The 14,650-nt window shown below is 52.3% G+C and overlaps 1 protein-coding gene across 17 annotated transcripts in view; it reads right to left on the bottom strand.

The window, feature by feature from the left end:
* Positions 1-13,440, bottom strand: part of Kdm4b (lysine (K)-specific demethylase 4B) — a 77,805-nt gene extending 64,365 nt beyond the window's left edge. For 5 of the 17 annotated variants that reach the window (XM_030249602.1, XM_030249604.1, XM_030249605.1 and 2 more), the window contains exon 1: positions 13,181-13,383. The gene's annotated coding sequence lies outside the window, so the exon portion shown is untranslated. Of the gene's footprint in view, positions 1-13,180 lie in introns of all 17 variants that reach the window. The other 12 variants (XM_006523894.2, XM_006523895.2, XM_006523898.2 and 9 more) reach the window with 5 other exon arrangements.
* Positions 13,441-14,650: the final 1,210 nt, after the last annotated feature.

The raw sequence follows: 14,650 nt of genomic DNA, 5'->3' as shown, positions 1-14,650 counted from the left end.
TTTTCTGTTGTTTTGTTTTGTTTTTTTTGTTTTTTGCTTTTCCAGACAGGGTTTCTCTGTATAGCCCTGGCTGTCCTGGAACTCACTCTGTAGACCAGGCTGGCCTTGAACTCAGAAATCCGCCTGCCTCTGCCTCCTGAGTGCAGGGATTAAAGGCGTGAGCCACCACCACCCAGCTAAAAACCAACTTCTTTAGGAAGTACAGAAAGAGGGCCTTACTCTGCTTAGGAAGTTGAAACCAGCCGAGGTCCCTGCAGCCCAGGGTGCAGACACTGTGACCAAGAGTATCACACCCTGCTGGCGAGGTGGGGAATGGCATGTGGACCTAGGGCCTCAGAGGCCAAGAGAGGCCTTTGAAGCAGCTGACAAGGTGGAAGGGTCTCCTTCTAACATGTGGGGAACTGTAACAGCTGTGCTGCAAGGTGGCTCTGCAGACACTGGGTCACAGGCTGAGCAGAGGACACTGGCTGCACAGAGGCACAAGGGGCTGGCCTGTGGGCTCCATGCCTCTGACCGAGACTGTGAGGCACAGGGGCAGCAGGCAGGGCAGTGACATTCACACAATGCACCTTCCCAGCAGACCCAACACTGAGCCTTGTTCACCTTCCATGTTCCAAAGGCATCAGAAACTGAAACCAGTAGGGCCCTGCTCAGGCAGGAGAAGGAAAAAAGAAAAGACTTTATTTCAAGTGAAAGCAGCATAGCCATGGCAAGGGACAGGACCACAGAACTTGTACAACAGCCTGAACCGTGCACCTAAGACAAACATGGAGGACGCTGCTCCTCTGGGGGCTCTCAGTGCAGAGAGTGGATCTTACTGTCAGCAGAAGTTTGTCACAGGAGCTGAGAGGTCCAAGGGACACTGCATAGGAACTGCAGACCTTGGTGTGAACTCACAGTACTGATGCTGGGAAGAGGGTGGGAGGTGGTATGAGCAAGTAGGTGGACAAATGGATGGGTGAGTGGGTGGGTGGATGGATGGATGGGTAAGTAGATGGGTGGGTGGATGGATGGGTGGATGTGTGGATGGGTGGGTGGGTAGATGGATGGATGGGTGGGTGGATGGATGGATGGATGGATGGATGGATGGATGGATGGATAAATGGATGGAGGGGTGAATAAATGGGTAGATGGATGGGTGGGTGAGTGGGCAAACAAAAAGATAGATGGAAGAAAAGATAAGTAGATAGATAAGATGTCCATCTAGATTAGCTATACACACAGACATGGTCTTCAGTTTGAAACTAGACACTGTCACATGCGTGCTCTTGCAGTGTGCACAGTGGCCTTGCATCGCTGATGAGGGTCTAGAATCAACTACAGTCCTGAGGCAGAAGAATCATCAGGAATCCACCACAGGGTGGCAGATGAGGATGTGCTGAGAACATTGTGGCTCAAGAGCCATGAACACCACGATGTCAGCAGAGAAGGGGAAGTCACCAACAACCCAGGGAGGAGAAACTGCTGTGTCTCAGAATAGAAGGCAGATAACGATAGGTACAGAGCAATGCCATGAGATGCCCTTCTCTCTCTACAGCTTTCCCAGCGGGGGACCAGTAGTGAGCTCTCACAACTCAAACATCTCCCTCAAGAACAGAGTAGAACCTCTAATCGGAGTTCATGTCACCAAACAGAATGGATCCACACCAGACCCTCTGCACCAACACTAAAAGGACACAGTGACATTTCTCTTCCCCACCTGTAGCCTCACCTCATCAAACCTTCACAGATTCAAGGGGCTATTCCCAGTGAAAGGAATAACAGGAAGTGGACAACTCGAACCTAGATTCTCTTTGTACTAACAGGCTCCCACAGAGTCAAGATGGAGCCTGTCAGTGCTGGGGGTGACACACATGACAATTTGGTCCAGCCTGGAGAGAGCATGCACTCAAGTATTAGTGACACAGAGGACTCAGCCCACAGTTGCCTGAGATGGTTCAGGCAAAGGGCAGAGAAAGGAGATCTTAGCCATCCTCAGAGTGCCCCCATGTGGGGGCCTCAGGAAAGGCACCTTGGAGTCTTTCCAGAACCCCTTCCCTTGCAACTGTTGGCCCAGTGTGACCCTGCTGGCAAGCAATTCAGACTGGCATGTGAGCTTCCGGTTCATGGGCCTTATCATGAGAGTTAAGGCAGAGAACTGACCTGACCACAAACACGAATGATGGAGCCCGAACATGCACGGTTGCACACACACTCAGGCAAATAATCAGTGTCATTAAATAACACCAATCAGGCCAGGGTGACTTGCCAGGGACAAACATAAGAATGGCTGGCACTAGGCCGGGCATGGTGGCGCACACCTTTAATCCCAGCACTCGGGAGGCAGAGGCAGGTGGATTTTGAGTTCGAGGCCAGCCTGGTCTACAAAGTGAGTTCCAGGACAGCCAGAGCTTTACAGAGAAACCCTGTCTCAAAAAAAAAAAAAAAAAAAAAAGAATGGCTGGCACCTGCCCCAAACCCCATGCCTCCAGGCCCCCTGTGGTGGAAGGAGAAAAGTGACTCCCTCCACAGGCACAGTATGTGACACAAAGCCCACACATGCATGTGTATACACACAAAATAAGCATACCAAATGTAAAAATAAATAAATAAATAAATAAATAAATAAAATAAAGAATAAAGCAAAAAAACAAGTAAGCCAGTGCTGGGGTAGGGGCAGGAAACCAGGTTTACCTGTGGCATGGCTGCCCAGCCCTGGGTTCTGGAACCACAGCCTGTCAGAGGTCAGGACCTGCTAGCATCATTAGATCAGAGGAGGAAAGCAGACTGGGGAGAGCCACTTGTCTCTCCCCTGGAAAGAAGCCACAGCCAGAACCCCAGCACCCAGTGTCACTAGTGAAAGACACCTCCCAAAGAGATATAGGCTCCTGAACCTTATGTGCATTCTTGGCTACTAAGCGCCAGGCCCAGACGGCATCTGTTTATTGACCCATGCTCTAGCCTTGCATCAAACACCATAACCAGTGCCTGGAGGACCAAAAATGGAGCTGGATGCCCCTGCCATCCCAGGGCTTCACTGAGCCCAGTGGCCTAGGGCGGGTCTCTTAACTTGCACCGCCTCCTCCTCATCATCATCATCATCATTATGGTATGGCTGAGGGACTTCTGGGGCAAGGCACCTATCAAGATCAGTCAGGGACGCCTGGTCCACACAGGCATGGACACATACACATATTCCTACAACACACGGGCATGCATTAACACACACGTGTGGGGACAGACGTACACATGCATGTACACACACACATGTGCTCATGTGCTGCCACACCACAGCCATCTGAAGCAGTCAGGCACCATCACTACACTATCCCAGATGGTGAAAGAGACACAAATCAGGATACAGAATGCCCAAGGCCACCTTGCAGTGGAGGTGTGAGGGGCATGGAGACAGCAGTAATATGGGTGGGAACACTGGGAAGGGAGGAGGCCACTGGCACTGTCAACTCCCTAGACGGGTCTCAGAGCTGGTGAAGCATGGACTTCATGAAGTGTCACAGCAGAGGCCACCATACGATGCTGCCCAGGGATGCCTGTGCTATCAGAGACATCACTGACTGTAATGACTTGGGCCAGGAAAGATTGATGGCCCAGGGATTCCCATTCCAGAGGTCCCCCAGCCCAGGACACACCCTGTGTATGTGTGTGTGTGTGGGGGGGGGGCTCAGGACACAACACAGTACCCAACTCAACAGGAGAGAAGGGCCAGGACTGAGACTCAAAAAAGACAATAGGGTTCACGGTGCAGGACACTGAGCAAGGCAGGAGGGTTGGGATCTCGAGGCTTAGCCATTGCGGGACCCTGCCAAAACTGGAAGTATTCTACACTGCCAGGCATGGACAATGAAGCAGCCACTCTGGAACACATATTGAGCATGGCAAAAATGAACACAAAAGAGGCTGGAGCAATGGCTTAGTGGTTAAGAGCACTATCTGCTCTTCTAAAGGACCCGGGTTTAATTCCTAGCATCCTACATGCCAGCTTACAACTGTCTGTAACTCCAGTTCCAAGGGATCTGACACCCTCATACCAATGCACATAAAATAAAAAAAAATTAACACAAACACACATATCTGCATAAACTCACACATGTTCACAACAGATAGAAACCCCAAAACTAAGATGTCTATCAAGGACACACAGATGTATAATGGTCCATGCATTCCACAGAATATTACTCAGCCATAAACAGGAACAAGGCTCTGACCCACAGTGACCAAACCTTGATAATATCAGGCCAGTGGGAGAGACCTGCCATGTGATCTCATCCCCAGTCACAGAACATGACAACAGGGATATGCTTTATGAAAGCTGTCACTGGCTCCACGCACCTCAGCTTCAATCCTGCAGCCTGCCATAGCACAAAACATGGGCACTGTCACACATCTACACACATGAAGAAGGGCCTTGTGAAGACATGGAGCCATAGGATCTTCATCTTCATCACCAACTCGAAGCCCTTCACAGCCATGGCCCACCACAACAGCAAGACTGTACTCCAAACACGAAAGCTGTGGTCTGTGTCTAGCAGGGGCTGGGAGGAAGGGGCAGACAGAAAGGGATAACAGAAATGGGCTTCTGTAGAACACTGAGAGTGTTCCAGAAGGACAGGGACAGGAGCTGTGAGAGAGCAAGCCTGTCGTGCTTAGAGACGAGTGTGCATGCATTGCATGTATGCCTGTTGGTGTATGCCTGCATGCGCACGTGTGCACACATGAGCCAGTGCCTGCCTCAGAGCCTAAGGACTGGACTCCACCCCCAGCTCCCAGAGAGAAAGCTGGAAGAAGGTGTGGCCTATGATGGCAGCACTCGGGAGGTGAAGCCAGTGAAGCCAGGAGCATCTGTGGAGCTCTCTCTGGCCAGCAATCATGGCAGCAAGTCCAGCCTCAGTGAGACCTTGCCTCCCAAGACAAAGTGGAGAACAAGTGAGGGACACTGCTAGGGTTGTTCTGTAGCTTCCACGTGTACCTGCACACATGTAACCTGAGGGGGGGGGCAAGATAAATTAGGGAAAAGGAGCTTGTTGCCAAGCCTGGTGAAGGAAAAGGCTGGCTGACTCCTACAAGTTGCCCGTTGACCTCCACATAGATTATGAGGAGAGTACTAAGGGATGCACGCAACTGCAGAACCAGTGCACCTCTTGCTCCCAATACCTGTCTCCCCCTGCTCATATGATCAGAGCCAGGCTGCTGAGGCGCAGAGAGGTGTGGTGGCCTGGCCTAGGGACAAAGCTTCTCCTTCTCTCCCTCCCCTCCCCTCCAGAGCTCTGTCCTGAGGCAGCACGGGACATGATGCAAAGGCTGCCACAGCAACAGTGGCAATAGATAAGTTTCAGGCTCCCCTGTCCGTAAGATATAGCCCAAGGCTGACACTGCCAGCCTGTGAACCATGAGCACACCAGTTCTTTCACTCTGGGAGCACCACCCCAGGGTTTTTACATGTGTGGTCTGTCTGTCTTTGGAGTCCCTGCTCCTTACTACCTCTGCCCACATCATCTTCTGGATGTAGTGGCAGGGGCAGTGCCCTGGAGGACCCTTCAGCACTTTCTAGTACCTCTTTTCCCCACCCCCACCCCCATGCTTAACATCCCAGCACCTGCCCTGACACATGAGGACACAGCTTCGGACACAACTCTGCAGCTCGTTTTGTTTGTTTGTTTGTTAATTAATATATTACAAATTTTTACTTTTTTTTTTTTTTTTGAGACAGGGTTTCTCTGTGTAGCCCTGGCTGTCCTGGAACTCACTCTGTAGACCAGGCTGGCCTCTAACTCAGAAATCCGCCTGCCTCTGCCTCCCAGATGCTGGGATTAAAGGCGTGCGCCACCACGGCCAGCTACAATTTATTTTTATTATTTATTGTTTGGAGAAGTCATGCATGTGGAAGCATGAAGACAACCGGCAGGACTGGTTCTCTTGTTCTTCCCTGTGAGTCCTGGGAACTGAACCAGTGGTCAGGCTTCACAGCAAGCCCCGTTATTGGCTGAGCATGTCATCAGCCGTGCAGTTGGTTTTCATACCATGCTTTTTGGGGTTTGAGGTAACAGTTCTGAGGTCTGGTGTACTGGGCAGGCACTCACTCGCCCCTATCCATGCCCTCTAGGAAGCTGTTTTAAGCTAGGTGATTGCGGCCCTGCTCAGGCCGTAAGTGCAGCAGATGGCGACAGAGAGCCCAGCTTCCCGGGCTCTGTGATGCCTCCCTCATCTGTACAACAGAGACTGCTCCTCTCCCTGTGCTCCTTAAGTAAGCTCAACAGTGAGACAAATGGCTCAGCTGTTAGAGCACTGGCCGCCCTTGCAAAGGACCCAGCCTCAATCGCCAGCACTCCTAAGCACACCCAGCTTCAGGGGATCGATCTGACACCCTCTTCTGGCATCAACAGGCATTGCACACATACACAGGCAAAATACCCATGAAGTAAGTATGTAACTTTTTTTTAAAAAAGTAAAGTCCTGGCTGGGCTTCACTGGTGGTGTATACATTTAACCCCAGCACTCAGGAGGCAGAAGCAAGAGGATCTTTATGAGTTTATGACCAGCTTGGTTTACAAAGTGAGCTACTGGACAACCAGGGCTGCACAGAGAAAGCCTGACTTGAAAAAAACAAAATAATAATAAATCACTACCAGCAGCAATAATAATTAAATCAAAAGCAAAGGCCAGTATGGACTAATCACCTGCAGCAAGTGATGCAGTAACTGAGGACGGCTAGCGCTGAGGCCAGCTTACCGGCTCTGCCTCCACCTTCTACTGTGGCTCAGAAATATGGGTTCTGCGAGAGGACCTGGCAGGTAAAGGCACTTGCTGCCAAACCTGATCCCCAGAGTTCCACATGTGCAACTGTGGCACATGCTCCACACTCTACAATGAACGTTATAAAAAACATTTAAAATCCAAACTAATCATTTCCCAAAGCTACACAGGCAGGGCCTGTAACTCTGATGGCCAGGTCCTGCATGTGACAGGGGTCAGAGTTTGCAGGGTCCACAAACATGACCCATGTTAGTGGAAAGTGACCCAGAAATATGGCCACAAGAGGGTCACTTTCATGCACCTGACAGATCTTTCTGTACTATGACATAGGGCTCCTGAGAGAAACCCACTGCCCACCCCCCTGGGGCCCTGGTGCTAGGGAGTCCCAGAGAGACCCTGAGACATCACCATAGCCTAGCGCCCCACCTCCACCCTGCCTGCCTCCAAGGGTCTCCCAGGCCATGACCCAGCATCTCTTCCTCCTTCCTATGTCTATCATCACCCAGGACAGGTGTAGCCCCAGTGATGCCCCCCACCCCGACTCAGCTGCCCCTTGTCTGGTTGCCCACAGTGCCAGGACAACCTGTGCACATCAGGCTCTGGTCACTGGCTGCTGCCACACCTGCCCCAGGCACACTCAGCTTGACTACAGAGGGAGTCAGAACAGCAGCCACCCCAGCTGCCTCCTCCTCTCCAGGTGATGGTGCCAGCCAGCTGCAGACAATCATCCCATAGGGAGCCACAAGGACAGAAGCAGAGCACCAGAAGGGTTCTCGCACTGAGCGAGGCCGCTGGTGTCTCTAGCCTGGGACGTCAAGCAGAGAGGGACCAAGATGCTGTGGCTCCCCGCTACAACCTGGAAGGCCCCTGAAGGTACTAGTGACCTCTAAGAGGGGTATCTAAATGCCTGGGGTTCTGCTCCATGTATGTCTCTCTGCCCCACCCTCCCTGAGAAGGTAGCACTTGAGGACCCCTTATGGCTGACCCTCTCTAATTGAAGAAAGTATATAGAAACCTCATGGAGAGGACACAGGAGTTGAGGGGAGCTGCTGAGATCCACTGGGCTCTCCAGTCTCAGCTGCCTCTTCTATCCTACCATGCCTAGGGCTCCCTGATACATTCCACACCCAGAAAGGCTTCTGCCAGCTCTGTGGTCAGAAGCAACCCCAGGGACCCATTGTTCCATGGCTTCTCCTCTTGCAAGGAATCATCTGGCTCTACACCCCATGCCCTGGGACTGGGCCAGGATAGGCAGCAGAGGGCCCCAGTGCCTGGAGCAACTCTGGAAAGACACTGAGGCTGGAGTCTGCCCTGAAATTCCACCTGCAGCACACACAGACACAGCTGCCACTCAGATGGGCCCACAAGTAAAAGCCCTAGTTTGCAATACTCCCTTCTGTATCTGAGAGTCAGTAGGGCAGCAACCACAGCCTGGCTTACAAACTTATTCTTTGTCTGCTACTCAAGGACAACCAGCCTAGCACTCCAGTATCAGTAAGAGGAACAGCCTGAACTAAGATGCCCATGACAAGTGCTTGTTGTACAAGCATGAGTTCAAATCCCCCAAAATCATAAAGCCAGGCATAATTGGGCAAGGCTGCAATCCCAGTACTGTGGCAGGGGAGACAAGAGGATCTCTCAGGGCTGGGGAGATACAGATCTCAGTGGGTACAGCATTTACTTTACAAGTGTGTAGAGCTGAGCTCAAATCCCCAGAACCCAAAAAGTCCAGTGCAGGAGCATGTGACCTGGGAGGCAGATGCAAGAGCTGGAGGGCCGGCTGCCCTGGTGTGTGCACTCAAGATGACAGCTCCACCCTTAGCCATAGAAGCAAGGGCTCACACGGAAAGTTGGCCTCTCGTCTCCAAAAAAGACAAAAGACCACAGGGCCCCTCACAAGGCACAGATGGCTTGACAGGAACTTATTCCCAAAGGTGAGTGGGTGGGGAGGGGAAGGAAGGAGAGAAAGAAAAGGGGCAGACAGACCCAGCAAAGGAGAGGTGAGCACTGAACACCTGGTAAGTCTGGGGAAATGAACGAGACAGGATGTGGTAGACATGAGCCCCTGCTCCCGGTGGCTGCCTACCTATGACCAGGTCTTCACTAGGGCCTGTGGGGGAAGCCACCTCTCTTGCTAGGTTAGGTGCAGCAAAAGCAGCCTCTAGGGGTGCCGATGTTCTTCCCAGTTACTGGATCTAGCTCAGAAAAGAGGCTGGGTGCTTATGATGTGTCACCCAAGGCAGAGGGGAACCCATAAGGCTGGAAGCTAGGTATGTACAGGGCTCCTGAGAGGCTCACAACTCTTCAGGAATTGCTACCCATTGTGAGGAGGGACAGCCCACCCCTAGCTAGGAAGCTCTGTCCTTGCAGGCATCCATCTGGTGCTGGGATGCAAATCTCCACCCAGGCTGGTTGTATTTCTTTATGGCTGCATTTCTAGTATGTGTTGGAGGGTAGGTCAACACAGGTGTCCTCCATCACCTTTATCTTATTTATCTGGTCTCTAATGACAGGAGCTCTCCATACTTGGACTGACAGCCCCGAGATCCTCCTGTCTTCACGTCCCTGTGCTGGGGCTGCAAGCACACCTGACTAGGACCAGCTCTTATGTCAGTGAAGACATCTGCACTTGAGTCTGTGCTTGCGCAGCAGCAGCTCCTATCTACTGAGTCCTTTTCCCAGCCATGGTTCTGTTGCAGATTCAAGACAAAGTCTATGTATCCCTGGATACACAGACACTAGCCTAGAACTTGTCATCCTCCACCTCCTGACACAGTGCTGGGATCCACACAGTTTACACAGGAGAAGAAACCCAGGGCTGAGACATACACTCTATCCACTCAGCCCCAGCCCTGAGCTTCGTTTTCTAGTAGACTTTACTTTTCTGGAATGGTTTTGGGTAGAGATGTCTCATGCTTTCTTATCCCCACTGTAAAGGGAATAGCAGACAGGAAAATGACAGAGCCCCAAACACCTTATCCAGCCAACAGGAGGGTCCTAGAACAGACCACACCCAGTGGGACTGAGCAGAAACTCAACCCTCTGAGACTTCTTTTTTAAAAATCAATTCATGGGGGAAGGGGAGGAGAAAAGGGAAAAAGATCAATTCATATGTTTGAAACTGTTTTTGCAGTGTTGGGATAGAGCCAAGGCCTCTTGCCTCACTATCATGACCTGCCTGACTGGATACTAATGTAAGGCTTAGCTAGTCACTGAGTCCTTGTCACTCTCTCTGAACCTGCCAGCACAAGAACACCCCATGACTTTTGGGACATTATTGTGGAGGAGAAAGCCAAGATTAAAGAAATGAGTCAACTGAAGTAGATAAGAGGCAAGTTCATCAAACTAACAGGATGGGATACAGCAATGGGGAGGGGTGTCAGTGCTGCCTCCACAGAGCCAAGACAGCCATGGTAGGACCTTCACAGGGTGGGTGTGGGGTGCCAAGGATGGTCGTAGGCAGATCCTGTCTGTACAAGCACAGGCCTAGACTAGAAATAGGGGGAAAGGGCTGGTGAGATGGCTCAGTGGGTAAGAGCACCCGACTGTTCTTCCGAAGGTCCAGAGTTCAAATCCCAGCAACCACATGGTGGCTCACAACCATCTGTAACACGATCTGACGCCCTCTTCTGGAGTGTCTGAAGACAGCTACAGTGTACTTATATATAATAAATGAATCTTAAAAAAAAAAAAATTAAAAAAAAAAAAAAAGAAATAGGGGGAAATAGTGGGGTGCAAGAGCAAACAGAACCACTGGTCACTGAAGGCAGAGTGAAGGGAGCAGTGAGAAGCGGTAGCTGGGACATAGGCAGATGGAGCTACAGGGCTGAAAGTGAGGTACCAGCAAGGTGTGGGTAAGGGCCAGCTGCACATCTAGTACAACGAACGCCCACCCCAGGGGTGACCAAGTCACAGTGAACTGAGCCAGTGGGAACACTAGTGCAGAGCAGAAAGCATCCAAACTCCTGGCCCCTAGCTCTTGATCCTCAAGGCCACCTGAGGCCAACGCTATAGATAAAGAGGGAGTCAGGATGCTGCACAGAGCAGGAAAGGCACCTGCTGAGGGAGGGATGTCAATCCAGACCTCTGGGATTCCACCATAGCCTGAACTCCAAGTATGGTGAGCAGAGCCCAGTCCCTGCCCCCCATGGGCCCTGCAGTGACAGGTCTCTCCAGAGGCAGGCCATCTGCTATAGTCTACTCCCTGTCCCCTGTTCCCAGGAGGCTTTGGCAGACTGGTGGCTCTAAATCTTGCTTCTGGAGCAAGTGACAAGCCCAAGGCCACCAGGCCCTGAACCCTCCACCCCACCTCCAGTTCCAGAGACAACCATCAGGAAGTACATCACAGCCCACACCTCTACACCACAAGCGTGAGCACACACGCATGCACTCGAATACCCAAGCACCTCACTGTCTTATGGATACTGGGCTAGCCAGATCAGCCTCTTCCCAGCACTCCCAAGGAGCCCCAGGCCCCTGAGTGATCTGACAGCTTGTTGACTCCCCACAGGTGTCAGGTAGCACAGGGACAGATGGCTACCTAGTGCTGGGGCTCCCAGGACAATGTGAGAAGGGGCCCAGCAGAGGTGGGAAGCAAGAACAGAAAGTCTAAGTAAGGGCTGGGCAGGCAGGGAAAACAGAGGGGCCCCTGGGGCAGGGAAGGAGACAGGCTACAGGCTACAGACAAATATCTACAAGACTGTAACTGAGTCTCCAGATACAAAGTGTACTATGATATCTCCTCAGCAGCCCTCTCCCCGGGAGGAAAGGATTAGAAAATCATTTGTCAATCAGACCTATACAATCCCAGCTTAGAACACACACATTCACAGGTGCGCCTGGATATGCACAGGTACATGGAGCACCTGGCACAAGGACATTTCCACCCCAAACATCAAAACACCCCATGACAGTCAGGCTTCCTGCCCTCCTAGGGAGAGGATGAAAAGTTTGACTGGAGTCTTGCATAGGGACCCTACAAGTTTAGATACAGAACACCCACAAGGCTTGGGGAAAAAAGGAAGGGAAGAAGAAAGCTGACTACAGCTAGAGCAGGGTGGGAAGAAAAGGTTGGCCCAGTCTGGAGACACGCCCTTTTGGTGACTCTGAAGGCAGCAATTACTGGAGAATTAAAGAGAGTGATTAGCCCTTTCCTGGTAGTGGTAGGAGCCCCTGAAGACCCACGTAATGAACCCATTTTGAGGCAGGAGCTGTTTGGGGAACAGTGCAGTCTCCAGCCTGGGGACTGTCAGATACACAACTAATGGGACACAGAGACATCCCGGACCCCCCAACCTTCTGCAACCAAGATCCTCAGCGCCTATGAAGGTGCTGGCACCAGGCTGCAGGCTGAGCAAATCCCACTTGGTTACAGGGAAAGATACACTCTTTCTTTTTGCTTTTTGAAACATACCGGATCCATCCTCTCCATAGTTGAAAAAAACTAGCAACTACTCCGGCAAGACACTTCCCCAGGTGTTAATTATTAAAGCGATGCCATCCTCCGCCCCGCCCCCCCCCCTTTCAGACAGATGGGACAAGGAACCGCGATGCCCGAACCGTAATGGCCAAACCGCACCAGTTACAGCATCAAATCTGCAAACCTGGAATCCCTTATACTCTCAGCTGGCTGACCGAAACCCCTAACAGAACCCCCAAAACCCCCCAGGATATGGCAGTAGGAAAGCCACCCCCAGCTGTCCCCAGCTTTGCCAAGCTTCCCTGTCTGCCGGGATGCCCTGGACTAGTGTGCACGCGGAAAACTGCACATTTCATGGCTTACAGAAAGAAGGGAGCTGGAAAGCAAAGAGACCAGGGTACAGAAGCGAGGTGGAAAGGCTGCCATTGCAATAGCAGATACGTGTACTATTTATTTTCATTTTTAAAATGCAGATTATATGGTGATTTACAGATTCTGGACATGCGGGGGTCAAGTTTGCAAGGCCATGATGGGTGAGTGTTTGGAGGGGACAGCTCCAAACCAAAGGGAACCAAAATGCAAGCGGCGGGGAGCAGGGACTTGGAGTGGGTTTTTTATTTTTAAGGATTTGGGGTTGTTGAAGGGATGGCTGGACCGGGCCACCCACGCTGTCATCTTTTGTGCCCTGGAAAGGGGACGCGGCGCCCCGCCCCCGCCCCGCCTTTGTCCGGCCCCATCGTCAACCCCCCCCACCCACCCCCAAAAAAACACACCCTCCTTTCCCAGGCACACAATCGTTTTGTCGATCAACAAACAGCAGCTTCGCCCGAACGGACAAAAGCGCGGCGTACTCCGCCGCCCTGAGGAGCCGAGTAGGCCGCAGCCAAAGCCTCGGCCTGGAGTGCGCGCGGCGGCCCAAGGTGCGGCGTGGGGGCAGGCATGGCGGCCGCGCGGCCCCCCAAAGGGGCCTGGAAGCTGCTGAGCGCCGCCACGGATCGCACACTCACTCACCTGGCGCAACGCGCGGCCCGGGCCGCAGACAGCAGGCTGAGCGGCGCGTGCCCGGCCGTCTCGCGTCGCCCCCGCCGGCCCTCACTCGCTCGCCCCGGCCACTGGGCTCCGAGCTTCGCCCGGTCTCTTTGCTCCTTCGATGGTTCGCTCGCTCGCGGCCGAGCCCTCAGCAAGAGCCCGGGGCGGGGAGGCGAAGCTTCAGAGGGGCGGGGCGACGGCTCCTACTCGGCCGCCATTGGGCATTCAGCCCACGCCCGCACGCTGATTGGTGGCGGCTGACAGCTCCACCCCTCCCCTCATCAACACCGAGCGGCCCCGCCCTCCGCGACCTGGGGCGGGAGCAGGCACTCGATTTCTTCCCTTCATTGGTCCAACCCCGAGGACGTGCCGGCACCCACTCACGTGCCTAGTGACCGGCTCAGCTTTCAGTGGGTACGAAGCATGCCCGTCAAGATGCACACAGCCAATCCGGCTGCGGTCGGGTGTAGGATAGCCCCGAGCTCACGCAGATTGACAAGCGCGTTCTCAGACTTTACTGAGACAAACGCGGATTGGTGTTTGGTACCGGTCTCTGGGTGCCGAATGGTTGCGACTGAATGTCAATCGCTGTCTTGCTGCTCCAGACTCCACCCTGTGATCGGGCGGCTGCTGAGTACGTGATTTCCTGCACAACATCAGCTCTGGGTCCGGAGACAGTGGTTCGAAACCCAGTAGTTCTAGATCTAGAGTCAGAATTTGAGCCCAGCTTTGCAAAAGGCCGAACTAGGGTAAGAGGATCTCAAAAGCGTTCCATATTGCCCTCCCCAAACGTTCATGAGTTCCCTAAAACGTGCGCGACTTGGTCCACCCCACCCCCCACCTTGAACTGATAGCTGTACCCATGGAAAGCGTTGCAATAACTCAGTGGAAGAGGATTCAATTATCTACTTCTCAAAATGTCCTAGGTCCTACTCTCTAGCTCAGCGTATTGCAAATTGGAGGCCTGGGCACCCAAATTCCAGCTACAGGTGTCCAAGCCCCTGCTCCACACAATTGTTTCCATCTCTTCATTGTGCGATGTGAAGGGAACAGCATCACCACACCAGTCACCCTGCACTCAAGAGCATTTAGTTAAGGTCTGATATCATCCCCATCAATATGCATTTATAATTTTAAATTTTTATTATTTTGTATATATGTGTGGTATATACCTCTACAGGTCAGAGGGCAACTCTGGAGTTTGTCATCTGGGTTGTTAGGCTTCACTGCAAGCTCTTTTATCCAGAGCCTGCTTTGCAAACTACCATTACGGCTTCTATACTTGAGCAAGCAGAGGTGACAACATTCCTGTTTTATGGGGTAGACTAGAAATCCTTCTACTTTAATATCTAACATCTGGAAAGTACCCTCCTTAGAGCAGGTTCTTTGTGCACCCAAGATATTTGTTCTACCCCCCTAGTCTGTTGCTAATTCACTAACTCTCAAGGTTAC

This window comes from Mus musculus, chromosome 17 (assembly GCF_000001635.26).
Source record: "Mus musculus strain C57BL/6J chromosome 17, GRCm38.p6 C57BL/6J".
Lineage (NCBI taxonomy): Eukaryota > Metazoa > Chordata > Mammalia > Rodentia > Muridae > Mus > Mus musculus.
The sequence above is the reverse complement of the archived record's forward strand: the minus strand, read 5'-3'. Positions and strand labels throughout refer to the sequence as shown.